Genomic DNA, 6,405 nt, shown 5'->3' with positions numbered 1-6,405 from the left:
TTTTAATTACAAAATTTAATTATTTAATCAGCATTTTTATCGGTTCATGAGAAGTATTTTATAAAATAAATGATCAATATATACGAATATTTTGATCGATATAATTAATTAAGTGTCAGAGTCATGTCATTTATATTACATAATGATATTTAATTATTAATATTTATGACGATTTATTTAGAATACTGATGGAACGTTTAAAAATACTACCCCAATAAATAACAGCCATTATGTATTTATAATTGTACTATTTAAATAAAATAAAAATAAAGAAAATCGTTCAATTGAACGTACGTAATCGTTACGCACGTAAAATACGTACGTAAAAAAAAAATAAATTTCGTGATAATTTAATAAATAGATAATTATTAAATAAATTAATTATTAAATAAAAATGATACAAATTATAAAATCGTTGATGATTACAACCCAGCATGATATTAAGTTATTCACGAACTATTATAATATATGTCATTATTTACTTTTTTATGACTAATTCCTAAACTTTTCTTAATTTTCATCTATCAGTAAAGCTTTTTTTTTTACAATGAGATAAAGCTGACTTTACAAGATTTATCGCTGAGAGCATTGGGTATATATCTATATACGTATGTCAATAGAATGAATAAATATTTTGAAAGGGAAATTTTATAATGCAGACCTGTAAAAGTTGACACAACTGCTTTTGCCTCTATGTATCGGAAAGTTTCTTACGAATGTGAAAATGTTGTTCCTCAATATTTGTATTTAAATTAATTAAAAAAAGCAATAATTAATTTGATTTGATTATCAAAAGAGTTTAATAAAATTTTGATCTGTAAATATTTGATTTTATTTTTTCTTTTGTTTATTAATATACGTCACTGAATTATGATAATTTAATATACTTTTGTTGATATTATATTTACATAATATAAAATATAATACTCCTTCGTAAAATATTATTAGAATATTTTAAAGAATGATATAATAAAATGAAAAATATAATGCTGTTATAGAATATGAATATTTTGTGTAAAAGAAAAAAATTTTACGTGATTTATAAAAACCCTTTCATTTTTCGAATTATTTCTAAAATGAGCGTAAAATCTCGATTCAATAATATCTAATTTTAAGGAGTCGTTTGAAGAAACTAAAAGGAAAAAAACAAATTTCAAAATACAAACCTGTGCCTTCGAATGAGCTTGTAATCGAAAAAGTTAAAAAAACATCATAATAAATTCGATGAAATATTTCATGAATGGATAATTATTAAATAAAATGGAAGAAAAAGATTAATAAATGTATAATTACTAAGTATAAACGAAAATAAAAAGGAGACAAAAAATTAATAGATAGATAAATATTGACAGGCTCAATGTATAACATTGAAGCAGAAAAAATTAACAAATAAATTGATCTAATCAGTAAATTTTTTTTCTGAATAAAAATAATCCGATGCTAATGTGGTCCGATTAAAATCGAGAAGAAGAGAGAGGAGAAGAGACAGAGAAAGAGAAAGAGAAAGAAAAACAGAAAGAGAGAAAGAGAGAGAAAACAGAGAGAGAAGGAGAAAGAGAAATAGAAAAAGAAAGAGAAAGAGAGAATGAAAGATAGAGAGAGAGAAAAAGAGAAAGATAGAGAACGAGAAAGAGAGAGAAAGAGTTAGACATTCCGCAGGATTGTCCTTATGGTCCTTATGGTCCTTACGGTTCACGTGCGTCTATAATCCCGCGATGCAAGCGTGGCAAGGGAGAAACTTAAAGCGTGCCGCTCGCCATAAGTCATTCGTTGGGAAGAAAGAGGAGAGTGATGGTGAGAGAAAACATAAGAAGAAAAAAGAGAGAAGAAGAAGAAGAATTTTTTGACTTTTCTCTCTCTCTCTCTCTCTCTCTCTCTCTCTCTCTGTATTTTTCTTTTTTTTTTTAATACTTTCACGTTACTTATTTAATTTTATTTTAAGCATTATTTATGTAATTCTGTTTTATTTATTTACTCATTTATTCATTTATTTGTTTACTTATTTATTTTTTTAATTTATCTTATTTTTTGTTATTCATATCAGTTTACTTAACTTTTAATTTGGTTTTTATTATTTATTTCATATCATTTCATTTATTTTCTTATTATTTATTTTATTTTACATTGTTCATTATTTATTTAATTTTATTATCGCATAGTTATAATACACGTTTGTATATGTCGATAATACGAAACGAGATATTGTATTTTTAACACGAAATACTCTCATTCATGTATAAAAATTACTTTATATTTTATTATTACTTCATTTTATTAACAAGATCATTTTATCCATTTGTTAAACGAACGCTATAATTAACAAAAACGAAAAACTAATAAAAGAAAACGAAGCTCGGTAAGTAATACGAAAATAAAATAATAATTTTATATGAATCACAAATGAGACAATTTCGTTCGAAATATCAAAAGAAAAAAAAAAAAGAAAAAGGAGAAAAGAAAAAAGAAGAAAAAGGAAGAAGGAAAAAAGGAAAAAATAAAAGAAGAAGAGAAAGGAAGAAAATAATAGAAAAAGAATTCTCTTCCAAAAGAAGAAAAATAGAGAAAGTGAGAAAATAAATGAGAGAAAGAAAGAAAAAAGTGATGGTTGGGTTAGAATGAGGAACGTGGGAGCTCGGGGTAAAAGGGGTGGGAAGAGTGGGAAGAGTGGGGGAAAAATAGTATTCCCTCGTGAGCCTAATCGAACGATCGTTTGTATCGTTTGCAATGATAACTCGAGCAAACGTCTGCCGAGTGCCATTATAAGGGTGACAATGAAGTTGTAGGTTCGATAGTTGTAAAGGAAGGGAAGGGAACTCAGTGATCGGATTATCCTAGAAACTCCGTGAACAAGGAAATGTGTATCCTCAAGGTTAGGAGGATTCATGTTTGACGTGTAACTATGCCAAAAGGGATACGACATAAGGCATTGTTAACATCCCAAGGGATAAACCGGGATTAAATGCTGTTAGCACGAATAGGCTGTTGCCACTTGGCCTAAGTTCGTTTCCATTCTCTACTGGAATACCATACTTAGATTCTTGATACATATATAGATACATAGATACGTATGTACGTACTTACTTACTTACTTACTCTTACTAACCGTAGTACGATTTCCTTTTACGACATATTGTAAGCCGCAAGCGTTGCCTTCTTCATTTCGATGTTAACTAACGGGTCCGATCGTTAGAATGCTCACATAGAACATGATTCAGCGCATACCGTGAATCATCCAATAATATCATTCTCTAGAATCAATTGTAGGAATTTTATAACAATTTCTCTTTTTCTTCTTCTTCTTCTTTCTTTTCCTCTTTATTCGACATTTTTTTTTTTTCTTTCCTGTAATCGCCATTTTCTCAATTTTAAATAATATCAAGGAAAATAAATATAATATCAATTAAATGATACTAAGGAAAAAAATAATTTCAAATACTTGAAGATTAACATTTATCATTACGATTATTATTGTTATTATAAATCATTTCTATTTTATTTGTATGGGTACAATTTTTATCGATCCCCTTCACCGTCTCGCTTCTCTAATATTAAAATTTCAAATAAAACTCTAACAAAAAATAAAAACAATAAATAAATAAATAAATAAATAAAACATCTGTAAAATCCAAAACTCCAAATGTTTCTAACACTTAAGAAATAGAATAATTATTAAACTACGCTTACAATATGACGACTCGTTGCAAATTACTAAGAAGAAAAAGATCCTTTGATTGACATTAAAAAAAAAAAAAAACAAAATATAAAAAATAAAAGAATAAAAAAGAAAAAAAGAAAAAAACCGACCTAAACGATCTCTTCTAGGGCATCGCATCTTTTGCACAGTATTAAAAAAAGTTCGGAAAAAAGGGAAGAAAAAAAAGAAAAAAGAAAATAGAAAAAAAAAGAAATAAAAGAGACAAGAAATATGAAGTAAGGTAAAGTATCCCTTCGTTTATTAACTCGGATCGAAACTCAACGAATCGACATAAGGAAGGAAAATTGAGAATCCTCTCTCTCTCTCTTTCTCTCTTTACCTCTCTACCTCTCTCTCTTTCTCTCTCTTTCTTCCGAGGATAACAAGGCTATGGAGAATATCGAAAGGCTTTGGCGATATCGGCGTCGTCGAGGTGCAGATCACCGATCTCTTGCCCAAGGCGGCAATTAAAACCGTTTGTCGTTTCATCGCTGAAGATAAATTCATAAGTAAGGCCCGTGTATACTAGTCGCTATCGGGCGACTCACACACATAAACACAAACATATACACATCTACATTAATATATATATACAAAGAAAAAAAGAGAGAGAGAGAGAGAGGGAGAAAGAAAAAGAAAGAGAGAGAGAGAGAAAGAGAGACAAGTAAAAACGGACTCGGTGAGCAGAACACGTGATTTACATATTCCTTAGACCGGTATACTCTCTTAAGAATCACTATAAATATGCCGAGGGTGGTTTAATATGCGGTAGCCCTTTAATTTATAACAACTTATTAAATAAAAGCCCAGGGCCATTTACGCGCACCGTGTAAGAGCCAGCGATCTCGGTAACGATAAATAAAACCGATCGCTCGAGTTCGTTCGAATGTTAAATCTCTCTCCTTTATCGATTATCCTACGGAAATATGTATTGGACGCCATTTTCTTTTCGATCGGGATCTGATATTAAAGATTGATAGATTATTTATGTGTTCTTCTTATTATGTATGTAGATACGTATCATATTGGAGTTTAACGGTGACGAGTAAGTTAAAAAACATATATATATTATTATTATTTTTAATATATATATATATATAATATATAATATATAATTTTTTTTTAATATATATGAGTGTGTGTGTGTGTGTGTGTGTATCGAGAAAAGAAAAGAATATAAAAATGGATTTTAAAAAAACAAGATGGTGGAGATGTTCTAACGATTTACTTTCAATGAAAATCATTTGTGATTTTTTGTTTTTCTGAAATTTGTGAAATTTAAGTTTCTAAGTGTAGTTAAGTTTTTAAGTGTGGATTATCTTTTAAATAAAACGATTTAACTATAATATAATCCACGAATAATAAAAAAAAAAAGAAAAGAAAAAGAAATCGCACTGGTATTTACTGAGAATGAAAATTATAACGCAGAAAATTCTATTCTAAAATTCTAAAGTGGAAGAAGAAATGATTATAATAGAAACGAAGGAGAAACGAAAGATCATTTCACTTCCATTTAACAATTCGAAGGAAAATTGATCTTTTTTTACTCCATTTTCATATTGTTAAAATGATTTCTATATTTTTAGAAGTATACCCTTCGCTGGAATACCGTTATCGTATCTATGTATATATTTCAATGTTTATATCGATATTGAATATATAATACCGGTATTTATAACGGTTTCCCATATGGCATTTATATTACAGTAAATATCAATATAATACCAAAACTAAAATATATCGGTATTTCATTTCCGCTTCCAACCTTTCATTTTGTCAATTTTTAAAAATTATCTGATAAAAATCTTTTTTTGAAGAATATTTTGAAAAAAAATCGATTTCCTTATTTTGTTGAAATTTCTAAGTGTATTTAAATAAATCCATCTTAAATAGAACGATTTTTTTCTTTGTAATTCACTTCGAAAATATCGATACTGAACGTATAATACCAATATTTATAAAGCTTTACCAAATAAGATTTATGTTACAGTGATATTAAAACAAATATTGATATAATACAAAAATAACAAAATATACATATCTGTATTCCATTTTCGCTTTCAATCTTCAACTTCTACAATCTTTTAAAATTATCCATACAATATTATCTATACAATAGCTTGTAATTATGTAATTTGTAAAATTTTTTTTACAATTATCATTATTAAAAAGCTTTGTAAATTTATATATTATTATATAGTATCATTTATAATATTATTTAAATTATATTATCTATATCACAGATGAAATTTTTCAAAGGATATTCTTTATAGGACTGGAAATATTTAAAAAAAAAAAAAAAAAAAAAGAAGAGGCAATAAGATTTTCTTTTTTTTAAATGTTTCCAAGTGTACGTGTAGACGAACCATCTTTTCTAAACAAAACGATTAGAAGTAGAATATAATCAACGGATAATCAAAATTTCATGAGAATGACGGTCGAAATCGAACGTGAGAACGTTGGAAATGTTGTCGCTTCGTCGAGTAATTCGTAGATTGCCTGCGGCCATAGAAAAGCATTTAGTCCACCCCAGGATTCTTTATCCTGGCGCGTGGCTGCATCCTTTAATAGACCAATAGCATTCCGCTTGGCGAAGCAGCGGAACGTGCCGACCGGATCTACCTATTATTTATTCTTTCTCTTTTCTACCTACTTTTTTTTCTTTTTTCTTTTTTCTTTCCCTTCGTTCAGAGTAATCGAAGAGACGATCT

The sequence above is a fragment of the Vespula pensylvanica genome, chromosome 13 (assembly GCF_014466175.1).
Source record: "Vespula pensylvanica isolate Volc-1 chromosome 13, ASM1446617v1, whole genome shotgun sequence".
NCBI lineage: Eukaryota > Metazoa > Arthropoda > Insecta > Hymenoptera > Vespidae > Vespula > Vespula pensylvanica.
Note: the sequence above shows the minus strand (reverse complement) of the source record.